At 41.8% G+C, this 21,708-nt stretch overlaps 1 protein-coding gene across 1 annotated transcript in view; it reads left to right on the top strand.

Annotated features, from left to right (window-relative positions):
* LOC137210982 (protein-lysine methyltransferase METTL21E) overlaps positions 1–21,708 on the top strand; it is a 135,087-nt gene that overhangs the window by 50,724 nt on the left and 62,655 nt on the right. The window contains exons 7-9 of the mRNA XM_067713062.1: positions 13,488–13,786; positions 16,868–17,209; positions 19,382–19,572. The gene's annotated coding sequence lies outside the window, so the exon portion shown is untranslated. The remainder of the gene's footprint in view (positions 1–13,487; positions 13,787–16,867; positions 17,210–19,381; positions 19,573–21,708) is intronic.

Here is a 21,708-nt window from a genome sequence, read left to right as displayed (position 1 = left end):
TAAGTAGACAGTCCTCATAAATCTTGCACAACAGGTCTTTTGATTCTCCCTCAAAAGCTTTATCCTCTTCCAATTGGTACTCATCATCATGGGAGGCTTGCTACTTACAAATTTCTCTATTGCTGTTTTCATTTCCTCTTCAGTAATAGAGGCAATCAGTTTCTCATTATCCAGAAGATTCAGTTTTGGCACTTTAATTTTAGCCAGAAGTTTCATAACCTTTCTGTTATCAGCTGCTAACTCTGATGCAAATATCAGTTTGGAGAGCAAAAAAGAAGAGAAGCATTTTACATTACTGCTTTCTAATGATCAAATGTAGAACCTGCTGAAATAAGAAACTACGGTATTTCTGATTTTGATTCTTATTAAGATATTTGTTGCTCTTGACATTGGCAAACTTATTTATAAAATTTGCTTAAAAAATTTTAAGAAAATTGTAGCCTAAAACAATGCTAGCCTTTTAACATTCACTGAATTTCTACTTTGGGTATAGAACCACATCAGCTCTTATCAGGATCATGCGGGACTGGTTTAGGTCCCAGGGGAAAAAATTTAGTTCTTTTCAGCAAGGGAGGAATTTTATTTTTTTAAACATCTTTAGTGCAGTATAATTGCTTTACAATGGTGTGTTAATTTCTGCTTTATAACAAAGTGAATCAGTTATACATATGTTCCCATATCTCTTCCCTCTTGCGTCTCCCTCCCTCCCACCCTCCCTATCTCACCCCTCTAGGTGGTCGCAAAGCACCGAGCTGATCTCGCTGTGCTATGCGGCTGCTTCCCACTAGCTATCTATTTTATGCTTGGTAGTGTGTAGATGTCCATGCCACTCGGAATTTTACTGATATAAAGCAGACTTGGGCCCCACCTGTAAGCACTGGTCTCTAGTAATTTTGTGCCAAACTCCACCCCTCCACACTGAATCATTAGCCTGATGTGTTTTGAAGAATAAGAAGAATTACTATTTAGGAGAAGAGATAATATATGTGAAAAACAAACAGGAAACTAGAGGAAAAAACTCAAGTGCTTTATAATTCAAATTATTAGACAAATTGTACGAAAACAAAGAAAGGGCTTTACTGAATACCCCCTTGGTATTCAGTGGTCCAGGGCACAATTTTTTTTTTTACATCTTTATTGGAGTATAATTGCTTTACAATGGTGCGTTAATTTCTGCTTTATAACAAAGTGAATCAGTTATACATATACATATGTTCCCATATCTCTTCCCTCTTGCGTCTCCCTCCCTCCCACCCTCCCTATCCCACCCCTCAGGCGGTCACAAAGCACCGAGCTGATCTCCCTGTGCTATGCGGCTGCTTCCCACTAGCTATCTACCTTACGTTTGGTAGTTTATATATATCCATGCCACTCTCTCGCTTTGTCACAGCTTACCCTTCCCCCTCCCCGTGTCCTCAAGTCCATCCTCTAGTAGGTCTGTGTCTTTATTCCTGTCTTACCCCTAGATTCTTCATGACATTTTTTTTCTTAAATTCCATATATATGTGTTAGCATACGGTATTTGTCTTTCTCTTTCTGACTTACTTCACTCTGTATGACAGACTCTAGGTCCATCCACCTCATTACAAATAGCTCAATTTCGTTTCTTTTTATGGCTGAGTAATATTCCATTGTATATATGTGCCACATCTTCTTTATCTATTCATCCGATGATGGACACTTAGGTTGCTTCCATCTCTGGGCTATTGTACATAGAGCTGCAATGAACATTTTAGTACATGACTCTTTTTGAATTATGGTTTTCTCAGGGTATATGCCCAGTAGTGGGATTGCTGGGTCATATGGTAGTTCTATTTGCAGTTTTTTAAGGAACCTCCATACTGTTCTCCACAGTGGTTGTATCAATTTACATTCCCACCAACAGTGCAAGAGCTTTCCCTTTTCTCCACACCCTCTCCAGCATTTATTGTTTCTAGATTTTTTGATGATGGCCATTCTGACTGGTGTAAGATGATATCTCATTGTAGTTCTCATTTGCATTTCTCTAATGATTAATGATGTTGAGCATTCTTTCATGTGTTTGTTGGCAGTCTGTATATCTTCTTTGGAGAAATGTCTATTTAGGTCTTCTGCCCATTTTTGGATTGGGTTGTTTGTTTTTTTGTTATTGAGCTGCATGAGCTGCTTATAAATTTTGGAGATGAATCCTTTGTCAGTTGCTTCATTTGCAAATATTTTCTCCCGTTCTGAGGGTTGTCTTTTGGTCTTGTTAATGGTTTCCTTTGCTGTGCAAAAGCTTTGATGTTTCATTAGGTCCCATTTGTTTATTTTTGTTTTTATTTCCATTTCTCTAGGAGATGGGTCAAGAAGGATCTTGCTGTCATTTATGTCATAGAGTGTCCTGCCTATGTTTTCCTCTAAGAGTTTGATAGTTTCTGGCCTTACATTTAGGTCTTTAATCCATTTTGAGCTTATTTTTGTGTATGGTGTTAGGGAGTGATCTAATCTCATATTTTTACATGTACCTGTCCAGTTTTCCCAGCACCACTTATTGAAGAGGCTGTCCTTTCTCCACTGTACATTCCTGCCTCCTTTATCAAAGATAAGGTGACCATATGTGCATGGGTTTATCTCTGGGCTTTCTATCCTGTTTCATTGATCTATATTTCTGTTTTTTGTGCCAGTACCATACCGTCTTGATTACTGTAGCTTTGTAGTATAGTCTAAAGTGAGGGAGCCTGATTCCTCCAGCTCCGTTTTTCGTTCTCAAGATTGCTTTGGATATTCGGGGTCTTTTGTGTTTCCATACAAATTGTGAAAGTTTTTGTTCTAGTTCTGTGAAAATGCCAGTGGTAGTTTGTTAGGGGTTGCATTGAATTTGTAGATTGCTTTGGGTAGTAGAGTCATTTTCACAATGTTGATTCTTCCAATCCAAGAACATGGTATATCTTTCCATCTATTTGTATCATCTTTAATTTCTTTCATCAATGTCTTATAATTTTCTACATACAAGTCTTTTGTCTCCTTAGGTAGGTTTATTCCTAGATATTTTATTCTTTTTATTGCAGTGGTAAATGGGAGTGTTTTCTTTATTTCACTTTCAGATTTTTCATCATTAGTGTATAGGAATGCAAGAGATTTCTGTGCATCAATTTTGTATCCTGCTACTTTACCAAATTCATTGATTACCTCTAGTAGTTTTCTGGTAGCATCTTTAGGATTCTCTATGTATAGTATCATGTCATCTGCAAACAGTGATAGCTTTCCTTCTTCTTTTCCGATTTGGATTCCTTTTATTTCCTTTTCTTCTTTGATTGCTGTGGTTAAAATTTCCAAAACTATGTTGAATAAGAGTGGTGAGAGTGGGCAACCTTGTCTTGTTCCTGATCTTAGTGGAAATGCTTTCAGTTTTTCACCATTGAGGACGATGTTGGCTGTGGGTTTGTCATATATGGCCTTTATTATGTTGAGGAAAGTTCCCTCTATGCCTACTTTCTGCAGGGTTTTTATCATAAATGGGTGTTGAATTTTGTCGAAAGCTTTCTCTGCATCTATTGAGATGATCATATGGTTTTTCTCCTTCAATTTGTTAATATGATGTATCACGTTGATTGATTTGCGTATATTGAAGAACCCTTGCATTCCTGGAATAAACCCCACTTGATCATGGTGTATGATCCGTTTAACGTGCTGTTGGATTCTGTTTGCTAGTATTTTGTTGAGGATTTTGCATCTATGTTCATCAGTGATATTGGCCTGTAGTTTTCTTTCTTTGTGACATCCTTGTCTGGCTTTGGTATCAGGGTGATGGTGGCCTCGTAGAATGAGTTTGGGAGTGTTGCTTCCTCTGCTATATTTTGGAAGAGTTTGAAAAGGATAGGTGTTAGCTCTTCTCTAAATGTTTGATAGAATTCGCCTGTGAAGCCATCTGGTCCTGGGCTTTTGTTTTTTGGAAGATTTTTAATCACAGTTTCAATTTCAGTGCTTGTGATTGGTCTGTTTATATTTTCTGTTTCTTCCTGGTTCAGTCTCAGAAGGTTGTGCATTTCTAAGAATTTGTCCATTTCTTCCAGGTTGTCCATTTTATTGGCATAGAGTTGCTTGTAGTAATCGCTCATCGTCCTTTGTGTTTCTGCAGTGTCAGTTGTTACTTCTCCTTTTTCATTTCTAATTCTATTGATTTGAGTCTTCTCCCTTTTTTTCTTGATAAGTCTGGCTAATGGTTTATCAATTTTGTTTATCTTCTCAAAGAACCAGCTTTTAGTTTTATTGATCTTTGCTATCCTTTCATTCATTTCTTTTTCATTTATTTCTGATCTGATTTTTATGATTTCTTTCCTTCTGCTAACTTTGGGGGTTTTTTGTTCTTCTTTCTCTAATTGCTTTAGGTGTAAGATTAGATTGTTTATTTGAGGTGTTTCTTGTTTCTTAAGGTAGGATTATATAGCTATAAACTCCCTCTTAGAACTGCTTTTGCTGCATCCCATAGGTTTTTGGTCATTGTGTTTTCATTGTCATTGTTTCTAGGTATTTTTTGATTTCCTCTTTGATTTCTTCAGTGATCACTTCATTATTAAGTAGTGTATTGTTTAGCCTCCATGTGTTTGTGTTTTTTACAGATCTTTTCCTGTAATTGATATCTAGTCTCATAGCGTTGTTGTCGGAAAAGATACTTGATACAATTTCAATTTTCTTAAATTTACCAAGGCTTGATTTGTGACCCAAGATATGATCTATCCTGGAGAATGTTCCATGAGCACTTGAGAAAAATGTGTATTCTGTTATTTTTGGATGGAATGTCCTATAAATATCAATTAAGTCCATCTTGTTTAATGTATCATTTAAAGCTTGTGTCTCCTCATTTATTTTCATTTTGGATGATTTCTCCATTGGTGAAAGTGGGGTGTTAAAGTCCCCTACTATGAATGTGTTACTGTCGATTTCCCCTTTTATGGCTGTTAGTATTTGCCTTATGTATTGAGGTGCTCATATGTTGGGTGCATAAATATTTACAATTGTTATATCTTCTTCTTGGATCAATCCCTTGATCATTATGTAGTGTCCTTCTTTGTCTCTTCTAATTGTCTTTATTTTAAAGTCTATTTTGTCTGATATGAGAATTGCTACTCCAGCTTTCTTTTGGTTTCCATTTGCATGAAATATCTTTTTCCATCCCCTTACTTTCAGTCTGTATGTGTCTCTAGGTCTGAAATGGGTCTGTTGTAGACAGCAAATATATGGGTCTTGTTTTTGTATCCATTCAGCCAATCTGTGTCTTTTGGAGGGAGCATTTAGTCCACTTACATTTAAGGTAATTATCGATATGTATGTTCCTATTCCCATTTTCTTAATTGTTTTGGGTTCGTTATTGTAGGTCTTTTCCTTCTCTTGTGTTTCTTGCCTGGAGGAGTTCCTTTAGGAGTTGTTGTAAAACTGGTTTGGTGGTGCTGAACTCTCTCAGCTTTTGCTTGTCTGTAAAGGTTTTAATTTCTCCATCAAATCTGAATGAGATCCTTGCTGGGTAGTGTAATCTTGGTTGCAGGTTTTTCTCCTTCATCCCTTTAAATATGTCCTGCCAGTCCCTTCTGGCTTGCAGAGTTTCTGCTGAAAGATCAGCTGTTAACCTTACGGGGATTCCCTTGTGTGTTATTTGTTGTTTTTCCCTTGCTGCTTTTAATATGTTTTCTTTGTGTTTAATTTTTGACAGTTTGAGTAATATGTGTCTTGGCATATTTCTCCTTGGATTTATCCTGTATGGGACTCTCTGTGCTTCCTGGACTTGATTAACTATTTCCTTTCCCATATTAGGGAAGTTTTCAACCATAATCTCTTCAAATATTTTCTCAGTCCCTTTCTTTTTCTCTTCTTCTTCTGGAACCCCTATGATTCGAATGTTGGTGCGTTTAATGTTGTCCCAGAGGTCTCTGAGACTGTCCTCAGTTCTTTTTATTCTTTTTTCTTTATTCTGCTCTGCAGTAGTTATTTCCACTATTTTATCTTCCAGGTCACTTATACATTCTTCTGCCTCAGTTATTCTGCTATTGATCCCATCTAGAGTATTTTTAATTTCATTTATTGTGTTGTTCATCGTTGTTTGTTTCATCTTAAGTTCTTCTAGGTCCTTGTTAAATGTTTCTTGCATTTTGTCTATTCTATTTCCAAGATTTTGGATCATCTTTACTATCATTATTCTGAATTATTTTTCAGGTAGACTGCCTATTTCCTCTTCATTTGTTAGGTCTGGTGGGTTTTTATCTTGCTCCTTCATCTGCTGTGTGTTCTTCTGTCTTCTCATTTTGCTTATCTTACTGTGTTTGGGGTCTCCTTTTTGCAGGCTGCAGGTTCGTAGTTCCCATTGTTTTTGGTGTCTGTCCCCAGTGGCTAAGGTTGGTTCAGTGGGTTGTGTAGGCTTCCTGGTGGAGGGGTCTAGTGCCTGTGTTCTGGTGGATGAGGCTGGATCTTGTCTTTCTGGTGGGTAGGTCCACGTCCGGTGGTGTGTTTTGGGGTGTCTGTGGACTTCTTATTATTCTAGGCAGCCTCTCTGCTAATGGGTGGGGTTGTGTTCCTGTCTTGCTAGTTGTTTGGCATAGGATGTCCAGCACTGTAGCTTGCTGGTCGTTGAGTGAAGCTGGATGCTGGTGTTGAAATTGAGATCTCTGGGAGATTTTCGCCATTTGATATTATGTGGAGCTGGGAGGTCTCTTGTGGACCAGTGTCCTAAAGTTGGCTCTCCCACCTCAGAGGCACAGCACTGACTCCTGGCTGCAGCACCAAGAGCCTTTCAGCCACATGGCTCAGAAGAAAAGGGAGAAAAAGTAGAAAGAAAGAATTAGAAGAAGAGAGAAAGAAAGAAAGGAAGGAAGGAAGGAAGAAAGAAGAAAGAAAGGAAGAAAGAAAGAAAAAGAAAGAAAGAAACGAGGGAGGGAGGGAGGGAGGAAGGAGGGAAGGAAGAAAAAAGAATGAAAGAAGATAAAGTAAAATAAAATAAGATAATATATAATAAAGTTATTAAAGTAAAAAATAATTATTAGGAGAAAAAAGAAAAGAAAAACATCTTAAAAAAGAAAGAAAAAACGGACGGATAGAACTCTAGGACAAATGTTGGAAGCAAAGCTATACAGACAAAATCTCACACGGAAGCATACACATATACACTCACAAAAAGAGGAAAAGGGGAAAAAAATCATAAATCTTGCTCTCAAAGTCCATCTCTTTAATTTGGGAGGATTTGTTGTCTATTCATGTATTCCACAGATGCAGGGTACAAGTTGATTGTGGAGCTTTAATCCGCTGCTTCCGAGGCTGCTGGGAGAGATTTCCCTTTCTCTTCTTTGTTTTCACAGCTCCCAGGGGCTCAGCTTTGGATTTGGCTCCGTCTCTGCGTGTAGGTCGCCGAAGGGCGTCTGTTTTTCGCTCAGAAAGGACAGGGTTAAAGGAGCCGCTGACTCGGAGGCTCTGGCTCACTCAGGCCGGGGGGCGGGGGGGTGGGAGGAGCATGGAGTTTGGGGCGGGCCTGCGGCGGCAGAGGCCGGCGTGACGTTGCGCCAGCGTGACGTCGCACCAACCGGAGTCGCGCCGTGCGTTCTCCCAGAGGAGTTGACCCTGGATCCCGTGACCCTGGCAGTCGCGAGCTGCACAGGCTCCCTGGAAGGGGGTGTGGAGAGTGACCTGTGCTCGCACACAGGGTTGCTGGTCGCAGCAGCAGCAGCCTTAGCATCTCATGTCCGTCTCTGGGGTCCGCGCTATTAGCCGCGGCTCGCGCCCGTCTCTGGAGCTCCTTTAAGCAGCGCTCTCAATCCCCTCTCCTCGCGCACCAGGAAACAAAGAGGTAAGAAAAAGTTTCTTGCCTCTTCGGCAGGTCCAGACTTTTCCCGGGACTCCCTCCCGGCTAGCCGTGGTGCACTAACCCCCTGCAGGCTGTGTTCACGCCGCCAACCCCAGTCCTCTCCCTGCGCTCCGACCGAAGCCCAAGCCTCAGCTCCCAGCCCCGCCCGCCCCGGCGGGTGAGCAGACAAGCCTCTCGGGCTGGTGACTGCTGGTCGGCCCTGATCCTCTGTGTGGGAATCTTTCTGCTTTGCCCTCCGCACCCCTGGGGCTGTGGTCTCCTCCGCGGCGCCGAAGCTTTCCCCCTCCGCCACCCGCAGTCTCCGCCCGCGAAGGGGCTTCCTAGTGTGTGGAAATCTTTCATCCTTCACGGCTCCCTCCCACTGGTGCAGGTACCGTCCCTATTCTTTTGTCTCTGTTTATTCTTTTTTCTTTTCCCCTACCCAGGTATGTGTGTGTGTGGGTTTCTTGCCTTTTGGGAGGTCTGAGGTCTTCCGCCAGCGTTCAGTAGGTGTTCTGTAGGAGTTGTTCCACGTGTAGATGTATTTCTGGTGTATCTGTGGGCAGGAAGGTGATCTCTGCGTCTTACTCTTCCGCCATCTTACCCAGGGCCCAATTTTTTTTTTCCTTCGGTACGCGGGCCTCTCAATGTTGTGGCCTCTCCCGCCGCGGAGCACAGGCTCCGGACGCGCAGGCTCAGCGTCCATGGCTCCCGGGCCCAGCGGCTCCGCGGCATGTGGGATCTTCCCGGACCGGGGCACGAACCCGTGTCCCCCGAATCGGCAGGCGGACTCCCAACCACTGCGCCACCAGGGAAGCCCCCCAGGGCCCAATTTTTAAGCTTAGTTTTTAAAACCAATTTGTGTGAACATGTTTGACTTTCTGTATGACTTATTTGAGGAAATTCATTTTATAATTTCCTCTCTTATGAATTTGGTTTCTAAGCAATTCATTACTCCTTTCTTTGACCTGTGATCTGATGGTATCTCTGTCTGCTTTGGGGGAGTGTTTCATCGATTCTGAGGGCCAGGAGGAGACTTTGACACGTCAGCCAGGCTAGTGGGGCACCAGCCTCTGGGCTTGGGGCTGGGCAGGGACCACTCCTGTGCTCTCTGTTGGAATCTGTAGCTTTCATTAGTCGGAGAGGAAGCACGGGAATGCTAGAGTTATTAGGAAAAGCAGATGGTTTCCCTTGTCCCCTTGAGGGCTGCAGCTGCTTCATCTCGTCAGCCGGATACAAAGGACACAAGTCAGCGACACAAGGAAATATATTTTACTAAGGAGAGAGGCAGTCACCAGTTGTGTTGCCTCCTGTGCTTTTGCCTTGTGGCTAAGCTCAAGGTGCCACCTCTTTTGTAATTCTGCTGCAGACAGTCCTGGTTGACCCTCAGCAGAGTGAGCAGGGGTGTGGTCATCTCAGAAAGAAGGTTCTGATGGGGGTGGGAGGTGGAGGGTGGTGACGACAAGGGGACCCAGGGAGTGTGGCCCAGCGGGGCTGCGGGGAGCTGCTGAGTGGAAGCGTGCACGCACGTGAATTAGGTTCCCATCGTGGAAAGGCATTGTTGTAGGTGTGGAGGACACAGGTGGGTGGCAGGTGGTCCGCACATGTGCGAGATTCTTCTTGTGGAAATCGGAATAATCACGTGGGTGGCGCTGTAAGGGAGAGTCCCTGTCTGGGGGAGTGAGAGAAAGCTGTGAGCAGAGGTATCCTCTGCCGTGAGCATTCCTGTCGGAGCTCTAAGGACATGCGAAGGCTCGAAGTCCTGGGCATCCAAAATGTATTTGTGAAGTGCAGTGGCAACCTGGTGTGACTTCAGTGTAAGGTGTATCAGAGGGAGGGGTTGGGAAAGGAAGTGGAAATGTGGGTTGGGGTCAGAGAGTACAGAATCTTCTGTGAGTGCTCGTAGGTGTGCATTCTATCTGAAAGGAGTGGGAAACGTTTAAGCAGGGTTGGCACCATCAAATACCTGTTTGGAGAAGCTAACTCCGGTGACGTTGGAGGACAGATTGAAACTGGAGAGAGGCTGGGGGCACGGAGAATTATAAAGGTGTGTGGATGATCGATGCTGAGGGCTTGAACTAGACCATGGTGTTGAGTCGATGTACTGGATTTGAGATAAAATGATGAGTTAGAAGCGACGGGGCTTAGAAAATGGGACAAAAAAAGGAGAGGCTGACTCTGAAGTCTTGAACTTAGGGAACTGGGAGACGCTTGTGGCATGAACAAAAGGAAGGAATTGGGCTGGATTAGCATGAAGACGTGATGCCCATTTATGGAGACCATACTCCACCTCAACCCAGATACAAAGACAGGTCACCTTCCGGGATCTGAGCCTCCCCTGCTGTGACCACTATGTTAGAGCCACAGAAGACTTCAGTCTTTTCTGTGCAATGGGTAGGAGGACATTGTCCAGCAAGGGCTAGTTTTTGTTGTTTTTTCCAATGGAAACTTAGGTTTTAGAGTAAGTTTAGATTTACAGAAAATTGAGAAGAAAATACACCGATTTTCCAGATACAGATGATGGTTCCACTTAGGATTTTTCAACTTAACGATGGTGCAAAAACAACACACATTCAGTAGAAACCATACTTTGAATTTTGAATTTTGAAGTTTGATCTTTTCCCAGGCTAGCGACATGCGATCCAACCCTCTCTCATGATGCTGGGCAGCGGTAGTGAGCCCTGGATCGCAGTCAGCCACGCGATCACGCGGGTCAACAACCAATACGCTTACAACCGTTCTGCACCCAGCCAGCCATTCCGATTTTCCCTTTCAGTACAGTGTTCACTAAATTACATGAGATATTGAACACTTTATTATAAAGTAGGCTTTGTGTTAGATGATTTTGCCCAACTGTAGGCTAATGTAAGTGTTCTGAGCACGTTTAAGGTAGGCTAGGCTCACCTGTGATGTTTGGTAGGTTAGACGCGTTAAATACATTTTTCACTTACAATGTTTTCAACTGAGGAGGGGTTTGTTGGGATGTAACCCCATTGTGAGTCGAGGAAGATCTGACTCGTCGCCTGGTTTCTCCTATTATTAACACCTTAGATTACTGTGATACCTTTGTTCCAATGAATGAACCAGTGTTAATGCATTAGTATTACTAAAGTCCATAGTTTATTCAGATTTCCTCAGTTTTTTAAAAAAAATCTAATGTCCTTTTTCTGTGCCAGGATCTCACCCAGGACACCACATCATATTTAGTTGTCATGTCTCCTTAGACTCCTCTTGGTTGTGACAGTTTCTCAGGCGTTCCTTATAATTGACGACCTTGAGAGTGTTGAGGAGTATTCATCAAGTGCTCATTCCTCAGGATTTGTATGATGTTTTTCTCATGGTTAGACGGGGTTTATGGATTTGGCGAAGATCAGAGAAGTGAAGCACTGTTCCCATCACATCACAGCAAGGGTACATACCATCAACATGACTTACAGCTGTTGACGTTGACCTTGATTACCTGGCTGTGGTGGTGATTGCCAGGTTTCTCCCTTTCCATATTGTACTCTTCGGAAGGCAGTCACCACGTGCAGCCCATAGTTAAGGAGCGGGGAGTTATGCTCTATTTTTTGAGGGAGGAATATTTACATAAATTATTTGGAATTCTTCTGCACAAGATATTTGTCTCTTCTCCCCCGTTACTAATTTATTCAATGGTTTATTTTATGTCTGTAAGGTTGCATGAATATTTATTTTATAATTTGGGTTATAACCCAGTAGCATTGATACTTTATTCATTTTGTTGCTGGGATTGCTTTAACTTTGCCCACTGGGGACTCTTTCAGTTGCTCCAGTGAGGGGTACTCGTGAGGGGTACTTGTAAGGACCATGTTGTGCTGTGCTCTGTGCCAGCAAGAGGGCTGGGAGGCCTGTCACAGGACAGCAGAGGTTGCGAGGTCCCAGAGTCCTAAATGCACAGCAGGGGACTTTGGGTAACTCCATGCAGCAACTGAAAGGTCCTCTACATTCTTAAGTACAAGAGTGACATGACGAATAGTGTTGGAAGGTTACTTTGGAAGCTCTATGAATTGCATAGTTTCATTTGTTCATTCATTTAACAAACGCTTATGGAAATTATTCTGCCACCTGCTGGGGAGCGAGGGTGGATCATGATGGGGAAAGAATACTAACATTTACGGAGCACCTACCTGCCTGGTACCTGGTTCTTTACACACTGGATTTCATTAGATTCTCACAGCAACCCAATGAGATAGATACTCTTTTCAATATTTTACAGAGAAGAACACTGTTTTCAGAGAGGTTAAGTAACTGGTTTAAGGCCACACAGCTGGTAAGTGGCAAAGCTGAGATTTGAACAGAGATCTGTCTCATTCCACATGAGGTTAGTTAAGAAAGTCACCGATTTTTTGCTACTTCTTTCATTGAGAAGTAGAGTTTAATTTGCCTTCCCTGGAATCTGGACTAGTGCTTTCGACTTTATTCGATTTATCTGAATTGAGCAGAAGTGACATTCTGGAATTTACAAGGCTAGATCAAAAGAATCCTAAAGCTTTCTCCCTGGCCTCTTAGAAAGCATGTTTTTGCAGAAGCCAGCTGCCACGTGGCAAGCCCAGCACTACCCTGAGTCTGCCATGCTGTGAGGTGGCAAGAGCAAACCACAAGGACAGGTCTGCCCAGTTCCCACTTGTTCCAGCCACGTTAGTCCAGGCACCAGAAAGGTGAGCGAGGGTGCCTTCTGATGATTCCAGGCCCAGCCAGCACCTGACTGCAATTGCATGAGCGACCCTGAGGAAGAACCACCCAGCTGAGCCCAGTCAACCCTCAGAACCATGAGAGAAAATAATACCTAGTTGTTTTAACCCACAGCGTTATGGGGTAGTTTGCAGCAATGTGTAACTGGAACACCAGCAAACACAGGTGTTCTTTCTCTGTGCTGTCTACCTTCCACAGTGACAGGGTTCCTCCACTGAGGCAAAGAGCATAGGAGACCATTATATTAAAGTATTGAGGACACTGTAGGGGCCTGACTGGAGCTGGGTGCTTGTGGACAAGCAGAGGCAGAGCTGGGAACCACCTTAAGAGAAGAACTTGCATTAGAATATAAAGTAGAATTGCATTAGCGCTCGTTGATGGGAAAGAGAATGAGTTCGTTATCAGATAGTCTTGAGTTGCAATTCTACTTTCTCACTTCCAAGATGTCTGACTTTGGGCAAATTACTTTAACTCTCTAAGCCTCAACTTCCTTGTCTTTAAAGTTCAGATGATCTGATGATAATAGTATCAGATGCAATGAGGTAACAACAGGTGTTCAATAAATGTGTTCCTGTAGTTTTCTAAGCATATCTGTTTTATAGCACCTGTTCTGCTGCATTCGAATTGTTTATTTTCTAGCCTGTCTCCCAAATAGACTTTGAAATTTCTTCGGGAAACAAGATTATATTATATATTTTTGTATTCTTGGTGGCCAGCAGAGTAAAGAGAGTGGATGTTCAAATAATTGTGGAATGAAAGAAGGGATTGATATCATCGTGGCTGAGGAATGAAAGAAGGATGACTTGCCTCTCTGGTTAGGAAGCCAGAAGTAACATTGGTTAACAGGGGGAGAGCGACGCTGAACAAATCACGAACCAAGTAAATAAGTAATTATTAACTGAAATAAATCCTGTGAAGAGAACACATAATGATAGAATGCCTGAGTTTTTTTGGGGAAGCACCAGCAAACGCCTGTTATCTCTTATAGCTTGTCCGAATAACTAAGTTCTGGCCGACGGGATATGAACAGAACTGACTTTTACCGTTTCTGGAGTCCTGAAGAGAAATCTTTCCTCTGGCCCTTTCCTATTTCCTGCTGGAAGATGATGAGAACTGAAATGGCAGCCTTGGACCTCAAGATGGAAGCTGCATTTTGAGGATGACAGAATCTCCTTATAGCTTTGAACTAATGTGACAGAGAAAATGAACTCCCACCTTGTTTCAGCTGTTGTTTCTTTGGATCTCTTTGTTATTGCAGCTGAAAGAATGTGGGGAACTCTGAAAGAGGTAAGAGGGGAGCCCAATTTAAACGGGAGTGGAGGGGCAAGGAAATCGTCTCCAGCGAGGCAGTCTCTACGAAGTGGGATGATGAAAGAGAGTGCTCAGGGCGGAAGGAACAGCATGTATGCTGTCCCCAAAGTGGGAAAGGACTTGATACATCTGAAAAACAGAATGAATGAATGAGAAGCCTAGGAGAGAGTCTGGGAGTCAAGATCACAGTGATCTTGAATTAGGAAGTCTCCAAAGTGTTTTAAGTACTGAGGTAATACTGCCTGATTTCTTTTTTTTTCTTTTCTTTCTTTTTTTTTTTTTTTTGCGGTACGCGGGCCTCTCACTGTCGTGGCCTCTCCCGTTGCAGAGCACAGGCTTCGGATGCGCAGGCTCAGCGGCCATGGCTCACGGGCCCAGCCGCTCCGCGGCATGTGGGATCTTCCCGGACCGGGGCACGAACCCGCGTCCCCTGCATCGGCAGGCGGACTCTCAACCACTGCGCCACCAGGGAAGCCCCTGGCCTGCATTTCTTTTTCCAAAAGGTCCCTCTGACTCTGTTGGAGGGTTTGAGTGATGGAGGAGGTCACTTAACCTCAGCCGCAGATGATGGCAACCAGTACTAGGGGTAGGGCTGGGGGTGGAGAGAAGTGATGGTTTTGAGTAATATTTTGAAGGTAGAATTACCAGGTCTCTTTGAAGTGCAAGATGTATGTCACTGAGAGGAAACATGCCTTCAAGATGATCCCCAAATTTTGAGAAGGAGGAGACCGGAGGAAGAAAAGTAGTGGCAGAGGAAGGCCAAATGTTTGGTTTCTTTTGAATGTGGTATGTTGGAAAGAGACAGAAAAATCAAATCCCATCATTCATTGCCAGTTATCAGCCGTGTGTGACTGGGAATGTTACCATTTTACAAATAAGAAAATAAGGTTTAGAGGTTAAGAAACATAAACTCAGCATTTTGAACTTAAAATCCATGGAGGTAACATGACTTAGTAGAAGGACCATGGGCTGTGGAGACAGATGCTCAGTTATATTGCTTCCTTATTGGGTGACCTTGACAAAGTCACTTAAATTCTTAGAACCTCAGCCTTCTCATGAAAAAAAAAACCAAAAAAACAAAGACTTGTCATAGGGATTAAAAATGATAACTTTTTATAAAACCCCTAGAAAGGTGTGTGGCATACTAAGTGTACGCACGCTCTCGTACAGATAGCATCTAAATCTAAAATTGCTCCAAGTGGTTTGCAGTTGAAACTTATACTGGGTGTTCAATTTGTGTAGCGATCAGATCATTTAGTCCCATATATATATTTTTAAAGAAGATGTTGGGGGTAGGAGTTTATTAATTAATTAATTAATTTTTGCTGTGTTGAGTCTTCGTTTCTGTGCGAGGGCTTTCTCTGGTTGTGGCAAGCGGGGGCCACTCTTCATCGCAGTGCGCGGGCCTCTCACTATCGCGGCCTCTCTTGTTGCGGAGCGCAGGCTCCAGACGCGCAGGCTCAGTAATTGTGGCTCACGTGCTTAGTTGCTACGCGGCAACTAGGGATCCTCCTAGACCAGGGCTCAAACCCGTGTCCCCTGCATTAGCAGGCAGATTCTCAACCACTGCGCCACCAGGGAAGCCCCCTAGTCCTATATTTTTATACAAAAACTCAGAAAGAGAGGAGGCTGAAAGACAAATCCAGGGCACTTTGCCTGGACCACTATATTCATGTAATGACCCTTGTTCTCCCTTGGTCTGAATGCTCAGGCTGAGGTGAGTCCCTAAAGGACGTTGAACTTGGACTTTGTGAATCATTGCTTAACGTATTCTGTTTTGCACTTTTCTAGAAGGTAAACGTGACCTCCTGGGAAGGTGATTATCATGCTCTAATAGTGAGATCTGAATCCAACTTCAACAGGTGTCATCACTTTTTAGATTTTTCATTTATAGTAACTCCACCCAGCCTCTTGGCATCTGGGAACATTTATTCAGTGGTCTGCAGCTAAAGCAAGAATACTACTTTCAGAGTAAAACGACTGAATAATCAACAAGGGTACCTTCTCAAGGTGAAATTTGGCCAAGGTATTAGCATTGGTACTCAGCAAAATGCCTAAGGTATATCATAGGTATTTGATGAAAGTACTTGATCATCACTGTGATTTTAAAATTCATTCAGTGACCTGGAAATTCTGAGGGTTTCTAAAAAAGATTTTTTCTTGGTCACCTCAGGGTGTGTTGGATTGTGTGTAATGGATTCCCTCTATAGAATTACCCACAGGCAATGTCCTCCATTGACAGGGGAAGTGGGGCTGGACCCTGAGTTAGCTGGACATATATTTGGAGCTTGGTGAGAGAGCCTGTCCCCTTGGCACTTCAGGAAGTTGAGGGGATAGTGTATATCTTAGATTGAAATTTTCAGAAGCTCAACACAAGGAAGGTGGCGTGGTGGGAATTTGCCTGTCTGGTGTGTAATTTGATCCGACTGGGAAACAGGGGTTTGCCTTTAACAGAGTTTTGTCTCTATCAGGTTACTATAATGAGTTCCCTCAACATCTCCTTAGGCATCATTCTTGCACCTGTTGATGGCGGGGGTTGAGTTTTTCAATAGACCACGCACCACTTCTACGTCTCATTTCTCGTGTTGGGTTTCAGCAATTCTCACGCAGAAACACTGATATTCTATACCCATAACTATGCATCGTTACTGGAGGAGTGAGACACAAGGAGCAGAAAACTGTTTGCTCTTAGTTACTTTAAGTTTTTTAGAAGAGTAGCTGAACAAATTGAGAGAAATGGGAAGGAAACTAAATTGTACTGAAGAGAAATGCTGTTCTTTTATCCTTTGGACTTTTTTTTTGCACAAGTGGCTCATCCGTAGGTTGAAATAATTATGAAACTTGGAATTTATCCAGTTCTGTAGTGGGTAATTACAAAATTGCTCTGTTTAATTATGCAGTATTTTATAGGAGGGCATTTTTAACCTTTGTCACTAGCGCCAAATGGAAGGCGACACAGCTCTTCATAATAAGTATCATAATTCTAACTGCATCTAAGGTTTACTTAGAAGCGATTCATTTTTAAAGACACGCTCTAATTTGTGTAATTTTTTTTAGTAGGTAAAAACTGCTGAAGTGAATTGTTTTGTGGTAACAAAAGTAAAACAAGAATAACTGCTTGTTAATAGTCTGCTCCACTACTCAAATATCCCGAGTCCATCTCTGGTGAACATGAACACAGCGGGTTCATTTCTGAAACATGAAGCAAAGCTTATATAATCAAGTGGCTCATTAGAGAAGATCAGAGGATTTCAAAGTACACTTTAAAGACTAAAACTAATGTCCTGTATTTAAAGAGGAGATCAAAGTTGACACCACATCCAGAAGATCCTTTGCAAAACATCACTCTTCTGTGTTATTATCAGAAGTGACTTTCGCTGACCTTCGCTGTAAATCTATGTAGGTACTAATGACAGGTTAAACAGTTAAACGACCACATTTATTCATTCAACATGATTATTGAGTGACTTACGTGCAAGGCAATGTAAATCCAATGCTGCCTATAGTGTCTTTTTCGATTCTTTTGTCTTTAAAATGCAACTACTAAGGTAGCACTCTCAAAAAAAAGTGTCATAATATCTTGTATGTTATGTCTTGGGGGTGGGGTAGTTTAAAAGAATTAATAGAAGTAGAAAATATATCAACATTTATAAAAGTTTAAAGATGTGAATTTAACTCAGTTCAAACATTTTTGAATACCTCATACCTAAGGTACAGGGCTCAACAGAGTGGGTTCTACCATGAAGAGTAAGACATGGTCTCTGTCCTTGAAAAGCCTTTGGACCAATGGGCGAGAGAATATATACAGGTGGATGACATTGCAGGAGCCGTAAGAAAGGGGCAGACAGGTGCTCTGTGGACACAGAGGTGAGGCATTCCTCTGTTCAGGGCCTTAAGGAAGGAGTTGGAGTCAGACCATGATGAGTAGGTTTTGAAGCATGTATTATGAAGGAAGAGCCTTTTCCCTGGACAACACTGTGGATGAAAGCTGGAGGTTGGGGTTGTGTGATGAGTGTTTACTGAACAGAAAGCATTTCAGTTTAGCTGGTGCTCAGTGATGCCTGAGGGGCATCACTTCATCAGCGGAGGAAGAGTGGAACAATGAGACGGGAAGTTTAAACGAGCTGAAAGGGTGTTATTATAGGTATTGGCTCACACGCTCACGGGGGCTGAGAAGTCCCGCGACATGCCGTCTGCAAGTTGGAGAATGAGGAAAGCTGGTGGTGTGAGTCTCAGTCCTAGTCTGCCTGGGGCCTCAACGAATTGGGTGATGCCCCCCCGTACCGGTGTGGATAATCTTTCCTCAGTCTGCTGATTCAAACGTTCATCTTTTCCAGAAACACCCTCACACGCACACCCAGAAATAATGTTTCACCGGCTATCTGGGTATCCCTTAGTGCAGTCAAGTTGACCCATAAGATGAACCAGCGCAGAAAGTAAAGTCCCGAGTTGACAGTCCTGCTTATTAGCCGTGTGAATCTGGATGCCACTTACCATTCAGAATCTTAGTTTTCTCATTTCTAAAAGGATATCAAATTAATTTTGGTCTGCATTGTCAGAATAAATAGCTTACACCACAAAGATAAACCTGGAAATCTCAGTGATTTTAAAGCAATGAAAATCGAGTGTCTCCTAACATCTCAGTCCATTTGGTTTTGGGGGGTGGTGGTGAGGCAGTGTGGGGTAGGGGATGACTTTCAGGCACTCCATCCTGGGATGCTGTCATCCTTAACCTATGACCCCCAAGTTTGCCACAGAAGGGAAGAGAGAGGAAGAGAGTGTGGGAGATCTCTTAGGGACCAGGCCTATACAAAACCCAAATCTGTTCACATTCCATTGGCCAGAACTAGTCACATGGCTCCACCTAGATATTTGGAGCTTAGAAATCAAGTCTTTTGTGTGCCAAGGGGAAAAAGGAAATGTTTGGGGGGAACACACAACAGTGCTCTGTGAATCTCCATTGTTGTCATGGAGTTAGTATACGTGAAAAGGCTCGGGTAATGTACATGAAATGCTATATGCAAAAGGGCTGGTGTCATGTAAATCACTCCTTGATATGTTTGTTTTTTAAGACTGCAAAGATAGATTGGGGCCAAGACAGTGAGGTCCCTAAATTATTGTCAGTTAAGGAATTTATAGTTTACTCCATGGGTTATGGGGTGGAACTAAAAGCTTTTGAAGAGGGGGGTTACTTAAACAAATTTGTGCATTGGGAAGATTGAACAGCTGTCTTTCGGCTGGAGATTTTGGGAAAACTGTAGACAGTAGTCTCTTTCAGTTGTTGAGGAGCTATAGGGCCTGGACTAGGGCAGAGCAGAGGTGACGTAAGGGGAGGGAGAAGCCTGCCAGTGGACTGTGGCATTTTATTAGTCTTTGTACCTGTGGTGTCTTCCACAGAACCTGTGCTGTAATATATGTTAAATAAACATTTCTGAATGAATCAATCAAGACTCGAATGGATGAGTTAACGAATTTCATTCTATAGAACGGTTAGTTTTGTATATGACTGTCTTCTCATATAGATAATAAATTCATCGAGGCTGGGAATCCTTTGTTTTCATCTTTCTGTAGGAAAGGTCTCGATGTGAGTCTAATAAGCACTAACAATTAAGGGATGTGTGTGGCAGAGTCCTCATACGTGAAATTGATGAAGAGACTTTGCAGCTGAGGATTATCCTGGCTACACCAAGACGTAACAAAGAAACGAAGGAACAAAGCCCATGAACCCAGGAGACCTGGAAGTTACTCAGACATAAGGACAGGTAAGTCACCTGTGTGGTTTCACATCTTTTATTGATTTCACCATAAATTTCTGACTTCTCTCCATGACATTTAACATGACAGAATTTTACTTTGCTAAAATCCAGAGGATTTATGAAATAAGCACTACTTGCTATAAGAAGCCCAAAGAGCCCAAATAAATGAATATTGTAAAACTGTCAAATAGTTTACTAAAGAAAAACTATAATGACAAACGTGTTTGCTTTTCAATTTAAATGAAACATCTGTATAAGCAGAATATTGTCTGTGTTTACTACATTGTTTTGTTTAACTCTCATTTTTTATACACTCAGGATTTCAGTAATTTCATCATTGCTTCTGACAAACCATTTAAACATTTCTTTTACATTTCTCTGTTTTTCTAATGAACTTTTATATCCATTTGAATTAACTGGATTGGTGATAGAGCAGTTCATAGAAATCAACAAATGTACTTAAAATTGTATGATATAGTTATCATATCAATTTCAAGGTGAAAAATTTATTTATGGATTCAATAAATATTGACTGGAGGTCTTCCATATGATAGTTCTACACTAGGGGTGAGAGATTCAGGCGTGACTTTACAGACAGAAGAAAGCCAGCAAATTGAATCTTTGCTCTTCAATAGATCGAAGCTGATGATGACAGAATCTTCCAAATATTTTTGGTCAAGAGAGCTTTTCAATGTGGGAAATATCAATTTTCCCTACAACTTTAAGGAAATGATATTTACCTTTATATTGTGGTGTGTGCTTGGAACAATGATTAATCCATTATTTCAGCTGTAAAATGTCTAAAAATCAGAGGGCTATCAACTTTGTCATCGTAGAGGGCTATCTACTTGGTTTTCTAATCCTCTTAGTTTTAGAGTTGAAAGAACTTGCATAGGTGTTTTCAAAACGGATGTATATGATACAGATACACACATATAATACACACAGTATTTTATATATATTGTATATTTTTCACAGTAAAATAATGTAAGTATACTATGCTCTATTTTCAACGACCTAGAAACTCTAAGTGCATTCTTTGGCAAAGTATATAGCATCTGAATTGTACGGGGTAGATCACAACTTGCTGTGTTCGGTTGTGATATATTGACATATACTATATATATTTAGTACTATGTGAATTGATCTTGGAACAGGTTAATTAACTCGAGCGATTAATAGAATGATCTGTTAATTTGTAGGTCATTAGAGCAGAGAACAGATGCACATCAGCCTTTATGAAATTTTAATTTTTTTAGGTCATGAGGGTTTAGGACCACAGAATCCTAACCCCATGGACACATTTTAAAAGAAAATTTGACCAAAGATTAATTTTATTCAATTATAATTTTTGTGTGTTTGCTTATAAGGCTATAGTGATTTTTAAATGGATTAGACAAACATTACTCATATCAGCAGGAAGAGAAAAATCATTCTGGGAAATGTTTAATTGGCGTTCCCTAAACAAAGGACATCTGATCAGATTAGCTTGGACTAGGCTGTGTGCTAAGTCTTCCTTTTGGTTATTCAAAATATGTATTACCATGTTAAAGTATTGGGGATGCTTCAGTGGAAAAAAAAACTATTGAACTTTGCTTGCAGTTAACAAACTAACTTAATTGTGCAAGGAAAGGCTATTTTTCTTGGAACACCAATTAACACTACACAGAACAGTTTTTCTTTAACATCAGTTTAGGAAGTACTGTGTTAGCTAATTCAAAGACTGTGCTTAATATTATTAAAAATTTCAACTTGAGATGAACCCTAAGCCCAAACTGAATGCATTGATTTAGTTTCATGACTGTGTGTAAAACCCTTGATGATAATCTGGCCAACCTGCTCTACCTGGGTTTTCCTAAATGTGTTGTATGTTATGCTTTCTTGCTTGTCCATGGTGCCCTTCACTTTGTCTTCTAGAATGTCCTTGAGGTTAAATTACACGAAGCCTGCCTGTCTTAGCTCAAGTGGGTGTCAGGACCCACAAAATAGTTCTACGACCCCTTCTAAATCAGTCAAGAACTGTGAAGGTTCCTAGATTTTACCCTTTCAGGCTAACGTTTCAGCCCAGTGCAGTGTCGTGGATGCTGGGAGAAGACACGACACTCCTGGGTAAGAGACAGAGGACTTTACTACTCCCCGCAG

The sequence above is a fragment of the Pseudorca crassidens genome, chromosome 18, assembly GCF_039906515.1.
Source record: "Pseudorca crassidens isolate mPseCra1 chromosome 18, mPseCra1.hap1, whole genome shotgun sequence".
Taxonomy (NCBI): Eukaryota; Metazoa; Chordata; class Mammalia; order Artiodactyla; family Delphinidae; genus Pseudorca; species Pseudorca crassidens.
Note: the sequence above shows the minus strand (reverse complement) of the source record. Positions and strands in the feature narration are given on the sequence as shown.